The sequence below is a fragment of the Parambassis ranga genome, chromosome 19 (assembly GCF_900634625.1).
Source record: "Parambassis ranga chromosome 19, fParRan2.1, whole genome shotgun sequence".
Lineage (NCBI taxonomy): Eukaryota > Metazoa > Chordata > Actinopteri > Ambassidae > Parambassis > Parambassis ranga.
The window spans coordinates 20,832,228-20,846,122 of record NC_041039.1 but is presented as its reverse complement, the minus strand read 5'-3'; the positions used below and the strand labels follow the sequence as shown (position 1 = coordinate 20,846,122).

At 45.6% G+C, this 13,895-nt stretch overlaps 1 long non-coding RNA gene across 1 annotated transcript; it reads left to right on the top strand.

Annotated features, from left to right (window-relative positions):
* The first annotated feature begins 1,591 nt into the window (after positions 1–1,591).
* Positions 1,592–11,566, top strand: LOC114452558 (uncharacterized). The gene is made up of 3 exons (XR_003672278.1): positions 1,592–1,794; positions 5,299–5,321; positions 11,361–11,566. It is a non-coding gene; the product is annotated as an uncharacterized LOC114452558 (long non-coding RNA).
* The last annotated feature ends 2,329 nt before the right edge of the window (positions 11,567–13,895 follow it).

Genomic DNA, 13,895 nt, shown 5'->3' with positions numbered 1-13,895 from the left:
GATTTCTATAAGATAGTGGAAAACCTGTGACAATAGCCTCATTCCATCGGCTTATAATCATTTATGACTCATGAGAGTTTCTTCCTAGCTGTGTGGATAAATCGAAGGCAACTCTTAACAACCATTTATATGTGGATTAAATCAGCATAAGCTTGAGAGTTTTCAGCACAACGGACAGCTCCTATTAGCAACTACACAACAGGATCTCCACAAAGAGCAGTCCTGACCCCTTCAGTCCTTTGAGACTCACCATTTAAATCAATTCCCATCAATTAACCATTTACAATAACATATAATGTCCTAAAGCCTTATTGATAACGCTATTGAAAGTATTTGCTCTGACCAAAAGAGTCCTCAAGCTGTCCAATAAGTTAAAAACTCCCTTTTTTTCCTTCGGACAGCTGCTTGTGTGTCTGTCCTTTGGTTCCCTCGGCTTTAAGAGCTGTGGGTTAAATGGGGGAAAAGGTTCAACAGAGTCAGCTTGAGGCTGGAAGGTATTTTTAGACTGGAAGAACCAGAGACAGGAAGATAGACACAAACTGAAAGAGACAAACCTGTTCTGACCCGTTTGACCCAATTGCACAAGCTGCTGTTTTTAATATTAATGTTTGCTCTATATGTGCTCTCGTTGTTATTGCCTGTGTGTGTGTTTATATTTAGCAGCAATGACTAATATGCATAATAATATGTGAAATGTGAGTTATTTTTAAATTTTCGCTGCTGCAGTGGACTGACTCCAAGTTCAGCTCTAAGAGTTAAGGCCTCAGATATCGATGTGTCTGGTCTTGCGCTCCGCCCCAAGTCGGAATTGAAAATGGTGGCGAATGGGAGGCTAAAAAAAAATCCAAATCCCAGCATAAAACATGCTGCCACATTTTATCCTCAACTACCCACAAACCCCCTTCACCCCAAACCCCAAACACTCACAAGCCCCACCCATCTCTTCTTGCCAGCTGAATTAATTTGATACTATTTTTGAAAGTCAGTGTTTCTAAGGGATACCTAATGACGCAATGACGTCAATGCAGGTCAATAGCACACTGCTGGAGAAGCGGACCAGAGAGAGAGAGAGAGGAAGAGAGGGGGGGGGGGGGGGGGGGGGGGGCAAACACACAGGGATGGAGAGAAAAAGAGAGGGAGAGAGGTGATTGCAGTGTCTTCAAGACACCAACGTTTCCTTTACTGTTTGTGACATGAGCGTTTCTTTCTTTTTTTGTGAATTCCAATAATAGCGCAGACTCTCAGTCGCGCCTCTTCTTCCCCATTCATGCTTTCCGTCTCTGTCTGGAAGTCATTCACCAACACACACACTCATACACACACATGCGCGCACAGACAGTGAGCGAGAAGGACAGAGCGTGTCTATGCTGTGAGGTGAATCGTGTGGTGCGCCTCCCCAAATGCGTAAAAGTCCCCCTGATTTGGCGGGCTCTTTCAGCAGCAGGATCACATTTGTAACTCTGTGCTCTCTCCTCCTCCTCCTCCTCCTCTCTCCTCTCCCCCGCCACCTTTCCACTCCCAAACCCTTCACCCCTCCCAACACCAACTCCCAACCAATCCACCTTTCTTTGGAAACCGGCTCCCTGAATCTTGAATGGCAACACCAAATATTTTACTCCGACAGAACAAGGGAGACGACGCACACCGGACTGACCTGCTTTCTCCGTCCTGACGCAGGAGGAGAGACTGTAGCCTGCCCTGCTTTTGCCCCGTGTCTCTCTCTAAGTCTCAGCCTGCACAAACCCCTCCTTTAAACAGAGTTTAAACAGAGAAATATCAAAATCAAAAAAACAGGTAAGTGTCTTCTTTTGCAGGTATAGCACGAAGTCCTAACCCAAGTTTGCGCTTTGACCATGCGTAGATATTTTTGGGACATAGATGTCCTGGTGTTTACCGGTTGAGCTGAGTCGTGCGCGGGGACTGCCATCCACAGACTGTTTATTTTATGGATAAAAACATCGTGTATGCTTTTTGGGGGCATTTTTTCCTGAATTCTTCCCTAATAGAGAGTCTGAGGCTCATAATTTATCTTTCTTGAGTGCTGCGCAAGAGGGGATGCGGGGCGACTTTATTCAGGTTCACTTCAGGGCATGCCGGCGTTCCTACACGCTGCCACCTTGACCGGAACAGACTCTAAACACGGCAGTGAAGCTGTAATCTTTTTGGACGTGTGTGCATGCATGCACACTGACAGCGGATGGGATTTTGCAGACACTCAAAGAGAGCGGGCTGCGGTAATGCGTAGGAGTGTTCACGTGTTGGGGATCCTCTGCTTTAGGCTGCCTGCTCTGCCGAGATGCCTAGTAACAACTAAGAGAGAGACAGCAGCCAGGGGGGAGAACTTTGGCAAAATCTTTAAATCTAGAACGGTTTTTAGTTTTTTTTTTTATCATTCACAGTTCCCACCGTCGTGCCAATAAAGCAAAGAGATTCTTATTTATGTGTTTGTCCATAATCAGCCCTCAGTTTGGCAGCCAGGCGCCTTTTAGTTCTCCACTTGTAAACAACTTTCCGCAGCGGACTTGCGTCAGCCCACACATGTTGCCAGTTAGACTGAGTTACATGATGTCTGGTTCACCTTTCATGGCAGCAACATAACTGCATTTCAGAGTCCTACATGCCCCCAAAGTGATAACATTAACTCTTTGAGGTATCATTATTATTTTATGTTTGGAAAACATGCAAAGTGTTCAGCACCACGGACAGCGCGGCCTGCGCTCCAATTCAAACTGGTGTTTGAGTTTCAGTTGTTAAACAGCTTCATATGTTCTGATATTCAAAGTCTTGAAGTTGAACAGTAGGCTACTGTTAAAATAGTCGTGTTTACTAAATAACTTGTTTATGAATGAACTAAACATGAAGCTCTATAAACAGAAAAAACTTGTCTCTGTATCCTCTGCTGTTGCTGTACCATTTGTTACAAGATGTTCTAATCATTGAAAATGCTCCTTTACAATTGTGGCTGAGTATATTATGACGCTTTATAACCCCCCAAAATGGATCTGGGACTTTGATAGATAAACATCTAATCCTATATAGTCTTGAAGTGAGTGTGTTATGGAGTTGTCCATTCTGGCTCTACATTGTTGCAGCAGAGCTGTTTGCAAACAGCCCTGCACGCTCCTCCTATGATTGCTTAGTCGTGAGGAGGAGAGCTGCAGCGTGTTCTGTACCTTCTCGCTGTGAGAATTCGGACAAAGGCTTCACAAAAGAAAAAAAAGTCTGCTGTGGCCCGCAACTTGCTGGAATCAAGCGTGCATGTACTTTTTTTAAGGGTGGTGGTGGTGGTTGGGGGGTTGGGGGCGGAGAACCATAAGGAGGATCTGTAGCTAAGGTTGTCGACACCATGTGGTGTTCTTGGGGCACTGCACTGAGGAGCCTCGGCTGCATCTCTCATTGATGCTGGTCCCTGTTTGACTGAATGATTGTGGACTACTGGGAACTGTGTGTCTCTGTGTGTAGGGTTGCCCGTAAGGGTGGGTCTGTTTTGGATTGATGGTGTAGCTACATCATTTATTTGTGTCTACCTTTGATTGATTTAATGGAAACAAGGACGCCTGAAATAATTCAAAATGTCCAGATCATAAACTCACCGTGTTCCTTTTTCCCTTAATATCCTCGTGCTTTATTATTATTATCCTAAAGGAGACACGCTAAAATCCACTGTCTGAGTGTGTTCCTTTACATGCACTCGCCAGCAGTCACGGACATACAGTTGGCCTACAGGCAGGGATAAAAATAGCACAAACCGATGCGACGGGCGCAGCCCTTTTCCCTTTTCCCTTCTCTGAGCCGACTTTTCTAGGTAGCTGCCACTCACTGGATTCTCACCACTTCCATTTCTAAACCCCAGTTCCATCCACCCAATAGCCCGCCCCGTCCCATTGCGTAAAGTCTCGTGAATGTCCACGCGGCGGGAGTGCAGATGGATGGATGGATGGCGTGGTGTGTGTGTGTTAGAGGGTCTTACAGTAAAGATGATGTAGATATAGATGAGGATAGGGTGAGAGACGGAGCATACTGTGGAAGGAGATTTATTTGTTTTTCCATGCACAAGTGTGCGCTCCCGGTGGGTCTATTCCGTGGGTGAACGGGGTCTGGTGCGTGGGCACGCCAGTGAATATAGCAGCGGATGAGCTCGACGTGTTTTCACCCCTCTTCTCTATCTCCGCTTACAGATTCATACACCAAATAGTGTATGGTGGGATATAGATTGTCTGAAACCAAAACAGCACCAACTCTTGGTGGGGTGGGGGGGGGGGGGGGGGGGGGTCATGTAGAGACAGGGGAGGGAGGGAGGGAGAGGAGGAGGAGGGAGGGGGGGAACCCAGATGCTCCAGCCTTAGAGGAGGGTTTTTACCAGGAGATAACATACTCCAAACATCCACTTTCCATAAGTCCACAGCACATTATTCACCTGTACATGTCTCTGTGTTGCCCCTCTTTTTTCTCCACGCCACATATTCGAAAAGCTGATCACAGAGCGGCGGTCTTTAATCAGACGCTACGGGCTGTAAAGTGAGAGAATCTAAACGTGACGTCAATGCCTAGTAACTGACGCAGCCCCTCAACAAAAAAATGGCTTTTTATTTATTATTTTTCCTCCTCTCGTCAGCAAAGCTTAATTACTAAATTTTACAGTGCTCCGTCGTCTACCAAGAAAAAAGAAATTCCCTGAGGGAGCGCCGGGCAGTCCGTGTTCATCAGTATTTGGACGTATATTTAGCGTTTATGAGTTTCAGCTGATGTTAGTGACACTGGGACGAGAAGCTTCTGAAGAGGGCGACAAGACATCAAATATTGTGGATGATAATGGCAGCGTCGGCCAGATTTTTTTAGTTGTTAGGAGGGGAGAAAGTAGCGGATGAGATGGACGTGGTGGTGGTGCTGTTGAAGGCACATTGGGTTCAAAAAAAAAATCACTGCAATGATGCAACGGAGGGGAATCGGGGCTCTTGTGCAGAGTTGGAGAAGCAAAATTAATTTACATTATACATGCACTTCACGTAACCATCATAAGCGAAGCCTTTTTTGTGAGTGAGTGTTTTTTTTTCTTTCCTCGTACTGTGACCTAAAAATAGCATCATAGTTTTGATCGTGCGCCAGAAATAGACAGACGGGTATCACTTGTATAAAAAGGAGGCGATCCTGAACAAACTTGGACGTGCCCCTGTAAGCCTACATAATAACAAATGGAGGACTTAATCTGTTGCATTTCTCCCAGAGTCTTGTTGCGGCTTCTCACTAAAATCTCAATCTTTTCTTGTGTTTTCTCTTTCTTTCGTTTTTTTTTTTTAGAACGAGGATGTGTCTGCACCACGGTGAGTGAGGACCTTTGCATATGCAATGTTTTATTCCGTTTTGTGTATTTGGTTGTGCATGCTGCCAAGTGTCTGTTTAGTTTATCTTCTCCTATAATTTCGTCTCATGCACGTCAAAAAAAAAACTCCCACTTGACTCCATGGATTTTATTGGCATGCTTTACGAGCCATGTTTGACTGTAGAGCCGAAGCAACCCTTTCCTGCAGAGTAGGAATCACCCCTTTTAGTAAATAAGCTAGTGCAAAAACTCCCTTTGTCTGTTGGCGCTGTTGAGTCTCTATCACATATTTATTTTTTTCCCTCCCATCTCTATGCTTAACCGCGAAAGCGTGGGGAACCCTTCTCTGATGAGCGCTTAAGGACGCCTTTTTTCCTCCGTTTTTCTTGTTTTTTTTTTTTTTAAAAAGAGGAGTCGTTCTGACAAGAAAAGCGGCGGATGGAGGAGGAAGAGGAGGAGGAAGGAGGGAGTGGAGTGAAGTGAAGGAGCTGTTGCTGCAGCAGAGACCAGGCGCACCGCATGGGGAAACCCGGGAGCTGTCCAGCAGCAATGGTGCTGAAACCACACCAAGTGGCAGTAGTGGGCTGTTGCTGGTGTGTTTGTGTGCATGTGTGTGTTTGTGTCTATGTACTGGTTGCTGATTAGTGTTGCTCCTGGCTGCAAAAAAAAAACAACCTTTATTTGCTCCTGTTTGGACACAAATGCTGAAGCAACCCGCGCCTCTTTCAGGACTGCCTGCCCCCTAACTGACGGGAGACACTTGGCAGGAAAAAAATGTCATAAAGGAGCTTTTCCCGCCTGTGTAGTTTGAACGACCTAAACGGATGCTATAGGCAGACAGACGGGGGAGAGGGGAAGATGGGGAAAGAGAGAGAGAGAGAGGGAGAAAGAGGCAGCAGCCGTACCGACTTGGATCAGCTCGTCTTCTGCTCACGTCAGCCCCGTCATTTCTTTTCGTGCCAGACCAAACTCATAAAGGAAACAGCATTTCTTTGCTTTTCCAACCCGAAAACAACAGCGCAAAAGTTTGGAATGCGTCCTCCAAAAAGTGTCATAATAGTTGAGATACTCTGCGTTAGACGCGCCTGCTTCAGTGCTGTTATGTGTTTTTTTGGTTCTCCCCTCTCCAATGAGTTTGCGTCCTGTAGCAAGAGGAGGGCACACATGAGGCGAAATAACCGCTGCCAATAAAGAGTTTGAAGGATTTCAATTAAGGTATCAGTGTTGAATTAGCGACCCAGAACGCAGAGATGATGATGATGATGATGATGATGATGATGATGATGATGAGAGGAGAGGAGGCTGGACACAGGCGTCTGCACAAGTCCTGCAGCCCGACTGGGACACAAGAAGAAGCGCGCTCGCACTGAATCCCAGTCTGTGCACGACTTTGGCCACAAATTTTTCCTCAGTATTTTGCATGCAGGCTAGGAGGCTACCGTGTCACAGATGGATTAAAAACACACACACACACACACATCAACCACCTGTCTTTGTCATGCCAAATCCCGTTCGCACTTCACCTGCGATACAGTCTTCCAACCTCTCCAGACACACACAGGGGAGAAAAAAAACAACTGTTATTCTTCGTCGGCCAAAACGTGCAAATACCGACTCGAGGGACCAGATTTTGCTCAATAATTCAATACCGAGCGTGTAATTTCGGTGGAAACAACACGGATTCCCGAGTCGTGACTGCTAAAGTGAGTAAAGTGCGCGTTGGCTGCGTCAGGAGAGGCAGTCACTGTGCAGTGCAGACGGTGGGGGAGAATCGTGACTGACTGGGTTGCAAATGAAAAGACCACCCAATAAAAAAAAAAAATACCCACACCGAGGAGGGGGGTTAAAGAGGAGAGAGGAGGGAAGAGAGAGAGAGGGGGGGGGGGGGTATGGCGGGAGGGAAAGGGTTAGGGGTCTGAGGTCTGGGGTGGGCTTTGCACTAACCATTTACCTCACCCTCCCCATCTCCTCCATTCAATCCCAAATACCCCCCCTCCTCCTCCTCCATCCCCTCCCCTCCCCAGCCCCCCTGAGCTTGTTTTTAGTGTGAGCCCTGCTGCTTGCTGGCAGCCAACTTGAATGCAGACGAGTTTCATCAGTGATAGTGGGGCGGTGTGGATGGAGAGAGAGAGAGAGAGAGAGAAGGGATGGAGGGGGGTTTGTTGGTTCGGAGAAACAGAGAAGGGGGGTCCAGATCCAGATCGTGACCCGGATTGTTTTAGGGGAGAGGGTGTGAAACTAAATGAACCTTTGCAAACAAAGGTAAGTTGCCTAATTTTTCTTTTTTTCAATGATCTTTTTGCTAATTATTTAAAAAAAAAACACACATTAAAGATTGTTTGAACTCTGTGTGAGAATGAGTGGCTCCACGGTCGTGATTAACTCCTTATGTCAGCAACGTGTTGTTGTTGTTGTGTTAAGTTGCTGCTGTATAAACTGTTGCAGCGGAGACGTGATGGTTTCAACCATTTAAAAAAAGAGAGAAAGGAGAAGAAAAAAAAAACACAGACTGAACTGTTGCGCCGGACTGAATGTGCAGTCCGGAGCCCCCCCGTGTTGTTTTTTGAAGTGGTACCCTCCGTTGAACTCTATAGGTGACCATGAGTCGCCTCGGATGCTTCTTGCTATGTTGTAGTGCGATGCGCATGGCTGTGCAGAGCTTCCCACACTTTGTCGACATCCAGTTGTTGTTTATTATTGTCATTATTTTTCGCTTGGTATGTTTGCATTCCTCATTATTTCCTGTAGCTGTGACTCGTAAAGACAGGGGGCGCTATTTGTGCTGAGAATTGCTCATTCCTGCTTGTCAAATGTCGTCTTTATTATTATTATCATCATTATTGTTATAACCATCATAATTTGGTTGCGTTTATGAAGATATAAAGCAGTTAGATGTCAGTTTTAAGGTATTTTATAGACGCCCAGAAAAATTGATAAAGAAAATATTGACATCATCATCATCATGCCCTTATATCAATGCCCAAAAAGTGTACACTCTCTGGTATAGATCACAATTTGGTTAGCAGTCTTTTTTTTCAAAAAGGGGGGTCCCTATATGAGCGAGACGCCGATTGGTTGATGACGAGGTTTGGTTTGCTCCAATAAGATCCCTCCTTGCTCTCTATTTATTGCCAGCAGTTTACAGCCTTGCTCCCTCCTCACCCAGAGCTCTGGAGCGGCTGCAGAGAGCCAGGCGCTCCACTATAGGGAGACACACCACGGACCAGGGAATATAATACAGAGAGAGAGAGAGAGAGAGAGAGAGAGCGAGCGAGCGAGCACACTGACAACAAAACGCATCGATGCACAGCTCCCAGTGATCACACGGGCTTTGCACATCCGAGCGTTTGGATAAAAAAATGGGCAAGGGAAAAGGAAAATATGAGGGAGAGAGGAAAGGGGAGAGGAGAAAGGGAATGGTTGAGGGAGGAGAGACGAGAGGGGAGATAGAGGAGAATTTAAACTGGAGGAGGAGTGGGGAATCAGAGCGAAAGGACCTTGGACAGCTCTCAGTTGCAGCAGCAGCAGCAGCCTTGGCATCCGGAGACCCCCTTCTTTCTCTTTCTCTCTATCTCCCATCCATCCTCCTAGTGTGTGTGTGTGTGTGTTGGAGGGACACACTCGCCTCGGGTTGCCGAAGGCTGGAGATATAATCAACCGAGCCGGGATGGGAGATAAATTCACGGAAAAGCAGACTACCCGGGTGTCACGGAGTGTCCGTCGGACGGCAGCAGGAGCAGCAGCAGCAGCAGCAGTAGATAATGTCCTTCACGAATCTTTTTGCGGTCTGGGCTTGCTGTTCATAACTATTAATCTGGGAAGCCCTTACCCCAAAAAGCATTTGCGGAGGGCGCAATCGCCGCGCCGAGACATCGACACCAGAAGACGGCTCCACTCGTGGAATCTTTACAACCTTTATTTTTTTTAAAGGACTTGTTTCTTTTTTCTCCTCAGATTTTCTTTTTGCTTTATCGTTATCTTTATTTACTCTTCTTATTCCACTCATTGCCACAGCAGGGGCGTTTTTATCATGTTTGCTTTTCAGCGCTACGTGTGTCAGTTCTTTTTTTTTTTTTTTTAGTCAACAGTTTTCTTCTTTGTTAGAATTTGTGGCGGAGCTCTGCAGCTACGTCGCAGCCAAGTTTTGCTCAAACTCTTGCGGGCGTCGTTGTTTATAAAAAACACAATATTTTGATATTTTCTGTCAACAAAAAAAAACTTTGGGCCATGTATCAATAAGTCATTATTTCAACCAAACATCTCCCCGCCCACCAAAACCCACGCCCCCCCAGCCCCCCCAGTCCCACACTGAACAAGTGACAGTGGGCCCCAGCAGAGAGTGTAAACACGGGGAGACCCTTGCACGTTGCACGTGGAAGGGTCGTGTGTATATGTGTGTGTGTGTATGTGTTGGAGGGTGGGGTGCCACTCTGCTGAGACGTCATTGAACCCCTAACCCCATTCAATATATGACACACACACACACACACACACACCTGTAAGCAAAGTGCATAAGGGATTCCCCGACAAGGCCATCCTAACAGCACGAATTGGCAGATGGAGAGGAATAAGGAACAGCTGCAATCCCTGCCTCATACACTGGCCGTGTGTGTGTGTGTGTGTGTGTATGGACATCAACGCAGCCTCGCACACTCTCTGTCTGCAAACGCACACGTGTCTCCCTCCCAGTTTTGTGAATAGTAGTTAATCCACCTCAAGCATCGCCCACTACTGTTCCCTGTCAACGTTCCCCACAAAGAGCACACAGAGAATCGGCCACCAGCACCAGCACCACGTCCTCCCAGCCTGACCCAGCAGAATAACAACAAAGAAAGTATCCACACTTTACAGTTCTGCAGATTATATCAATATGCTGTAAGTTCCAGGAGCACAGCAAAAACTCTGGCTCACAAAGCGTCACACAGTGACGTGTGTACGTAAAGAAGCCATACCTTCAAAAATAAAAGCCAGAGATGAGCATGACCTGTCTTAAAAGACAGAGTAAAAGGAGCAAAATAAAATCCAATCAACTTTATGTCCGAGAAGAAAAACGCAGCTCCACACCCAGCTTCTTCCCTGATGTCCCATCACAGCTAAAGGGCGTAATAACCACAATTCATTGTATATATATACTTGCAGCACAGGGTCACAAAAAAGCATCGAGGTGATGGAGGGTGTGATTCCCCTGAAAGTTACAAGCCTGTACAAAAACATTGTGGAAAATGTGTGTAGCCTACGCCAGAGAGCGGAAAATGACGTGTTTAAAAATCACAATTACAGCATTTAAAAATAGACGCCTGCATTGTCGCCTGTGTATTTTGGGCACCACGTAGTTTTTTTTTCATAGGAAAAAAAAAGTAAAATAGGAAATCAAAATTCATGACGTGCTGCACATGAAAAGAAAATCCCAGCAGGCGTCTCTGTAATTGTAAACTGACATGTGACCCAGCCTGTGAGCAAAGCACAGACATGGAGAGGCCCGTGCGTAACGCACAAAAAATAAAATCTGCGCAGACAGGGCGCAGTTACAGGGAGTTCCCCCTTTAGAGCTCGACCCGGCTGTTAAACGTGTCTAAAAAAAAAGACAAAACAAAACTACACCTCGAAGCACAGCCGTTGATTAAAGGGAAACAGCATGACCTCTGACCCAGGGCTCCTGAACTCACCTCGCGTCTCTGTGCGTCTTTATCAAGGTGAAAGTCAGAGAGACTCTGAGGGTTCTGGTTTTCTGGTGTTTTAAGGGTGAAGATGTGACTAAAGGGAAACTCATGCATATTATCCTAAGTATTTGGTCAATGTTGCATTTTCCTGCGTGGATTTGCATCGAGTCTGCGCCTTAAAACTGTTGTAATAGTTTGTGGTTGTGTTGCGGCGTTTGGTAACCACCGTGCGCAGGTCATCAAGTTTCCCCAACTCTCCCTGAACCCCCCCTGAACCCCACGCTGGTCTCGTCCGTCCTCTGTCCGTGTACAGGCCTGTACGCATGGCTTAGAGTTACTTTACCCACGCTTACCCAATCTCTTGTCTCTCTGTCTTCCAGGAAACCACGATGACGACAACAAACAACAACAAAAAAACAAGCAAAGGTGGAAACGAGGTGACTTGTGTGGGTCCTGATGCTGCTGCTGGATCCTCCAGCTGTGCGCCGGAGAGAAAAGGTGACCCTCTGGTTTGGATGTTTTGCACCGGCTGACCGACCTTCCTCCTTCCTTCTCCTCCTCCTCCTTGGACTCCCTTTCTTCCTTATCCCGAGAAAAGGTAATTGCACGGGCTGAGAGGTGTTTGAGGATGACGTCAAACCCAAATCACCCTTTAAATTGCGTTTTGCGTGAGGCTCGTAATGACTGCTTGTCTGCGCAGGGGGCTTGTGCTGCTGGGTTTCTATGTCTTCTTCTTTTTCTGTAATAATTGAGCTATTTGTGGGCCATAAGTGTACATTTAATTGACGCTTGTAAATTTGCAATATCATCCGGGCTTTGGAGTGTTTGTTAACACATGCTTGTCAGTGTTGTATATAGTTTTGTTGTGATGAATCGCATCATCCTGGTTCAGGTGTGCTTTGCTGTTGTCCTGATACATCACGTCATACATGATATGTTCTAATAATTTGGCTGAAAGTCGTAGATTCAGACATGTGGCTTGTAGCTGAACTTTGTTGGGTCATTGTGGGTTTGTTTCAGTCATGAGTAGCGACAGCAAATAAAAAGGTCTGGTTCTGGTTCTGTTTGGCCTGTAAACAGGCATCCCTGCGTGCTGTAGGATGTCTGCTCGTTTATTCTCCTTGTTGTTGGCATCGGGAGATGTTAAGTCTTCTCCCAAATACCTGCCATGTCAGCCCTCAGCGTGAGTCATCACATCGTAGACAATCCGGGCAACACCTCTGCGTCACGTTAGAGCTGCTTGCCCTTGTAATAACGCTGTCAGTAAAGAAGATGTGCGCATGCACCCACCACCTAGTGCAGAATTCATCAAAAAATTAAATTCTAGTGACTCCCTGGTTCTTTACATTCTGTTTCATTACTGCTGTAAATGAGATAGTGAGATAGACTTAACCCTTATGACATGGATGTGATGAATTGAGTTGGCCAATAGGCTCCGTCTTACCTGCTACCTGCTGGAGACTGTGCATGGCAGCCGTTTTGCATCCCTGTTACAAACCCTTTGATGGTGCGTTCAGGTGCTCCCTGTTGTTTAGGCAGGAAGTGAAAATCACAGGCGGTTTGATGCTAAACAGGTGTGAACACATAATCTCTGGTGATCTGTAGTCCCAAGATTGTATTTGTCTACATTTAATCCATATAAATTACAATTCTTTTAGCAGAATATGGTTCCACAAAGACACTATTAGAAGATACACACATTGTTGTATAAATGGCTAAGTATAATTTTCCATCACTGTCAGTGCAGCTAAACAAAACCAGGACAATACCCTGAAATGTGTCTTCAGTGTGTGTGTGTGTGTGGCTCCATGACTGTTGAACTAACTCTTTAACTCATAATCTGAGTCCTTATTGTTCTCATGGCTCCATTCACTCAAACAAGACAAATTCTGTACAACATACAGTCGGTGTAATGTTCCTGTCAAATCCAGCATCTGCATATTTTGTATATGGTCTGCTGTCATGATGCTGATGTTGGTGTATTTGGCTTCCAACACTAAAAACACACTATGATTGGAGCACAAGATGTGAATGAACGACATGCGTCATGTGATGTGACGCATCTATGGCATCTGCACATCCAAAGTACAGCAGCACTGCTGAGATAATGTACCTATTTATTGTCTTCACACACACACACACACACACACACACACACACACACACACACACACACACACACACACACACACATGTTCTACCTCAAACAAAAAAGGTGCATTTTTTGTACAGACATCACCTGATCAATCATAGCATGTTCCCAAATATCCACAGACAATCTTTGGTCTTCTTTTAATAGGAGGTAGCAGTGCAAAGCTATATTTAGAGACGTGACGTCATAGTTAAAACTGCGTCCACAGGGCTTTTAAGACGTGAGCTACAGTTAATAACACAGCATATGCTTACTTTTTTTAATCAAAAATAGAAGATGTATTTTATTCATTTATCTCTAGGGATTATCCCACGGAGAGCAGCATCCACTAAGGGCACAGTGGGGTTTGAGTCTGCAGACTCAGGAAAACCACATGTGGAGACAATTAAACTGCCTCCATATTAGAGATTTGATGATTTTAAAAGGTATCAATAGACAATTTGAAATATAGACTCCGATGATTGTGGAGTCCTTTTTTTTTAATGTGTCCACTCCACATGTATCATCAAACCTCTGAGCAGGAATGAAGCTGCATAAATGGCATTCAAGTAATTTAGCCTGAGTGTATTGATATGTAGAATAGAACTGATTGAAACAAAAAACGTGAGGTGGTGGTGCTTTTCAGAATATTCTTTGTAGCCCAAGTCTTACTACAGCTTATTCCTCTGTGCCATAGACATTTGTTATTGTCCAGAAACAAAGCAAACACAACACTGAGCATTATCCACAGCTCCTGCAACACAGTCAATGTACTGTGTGTCAG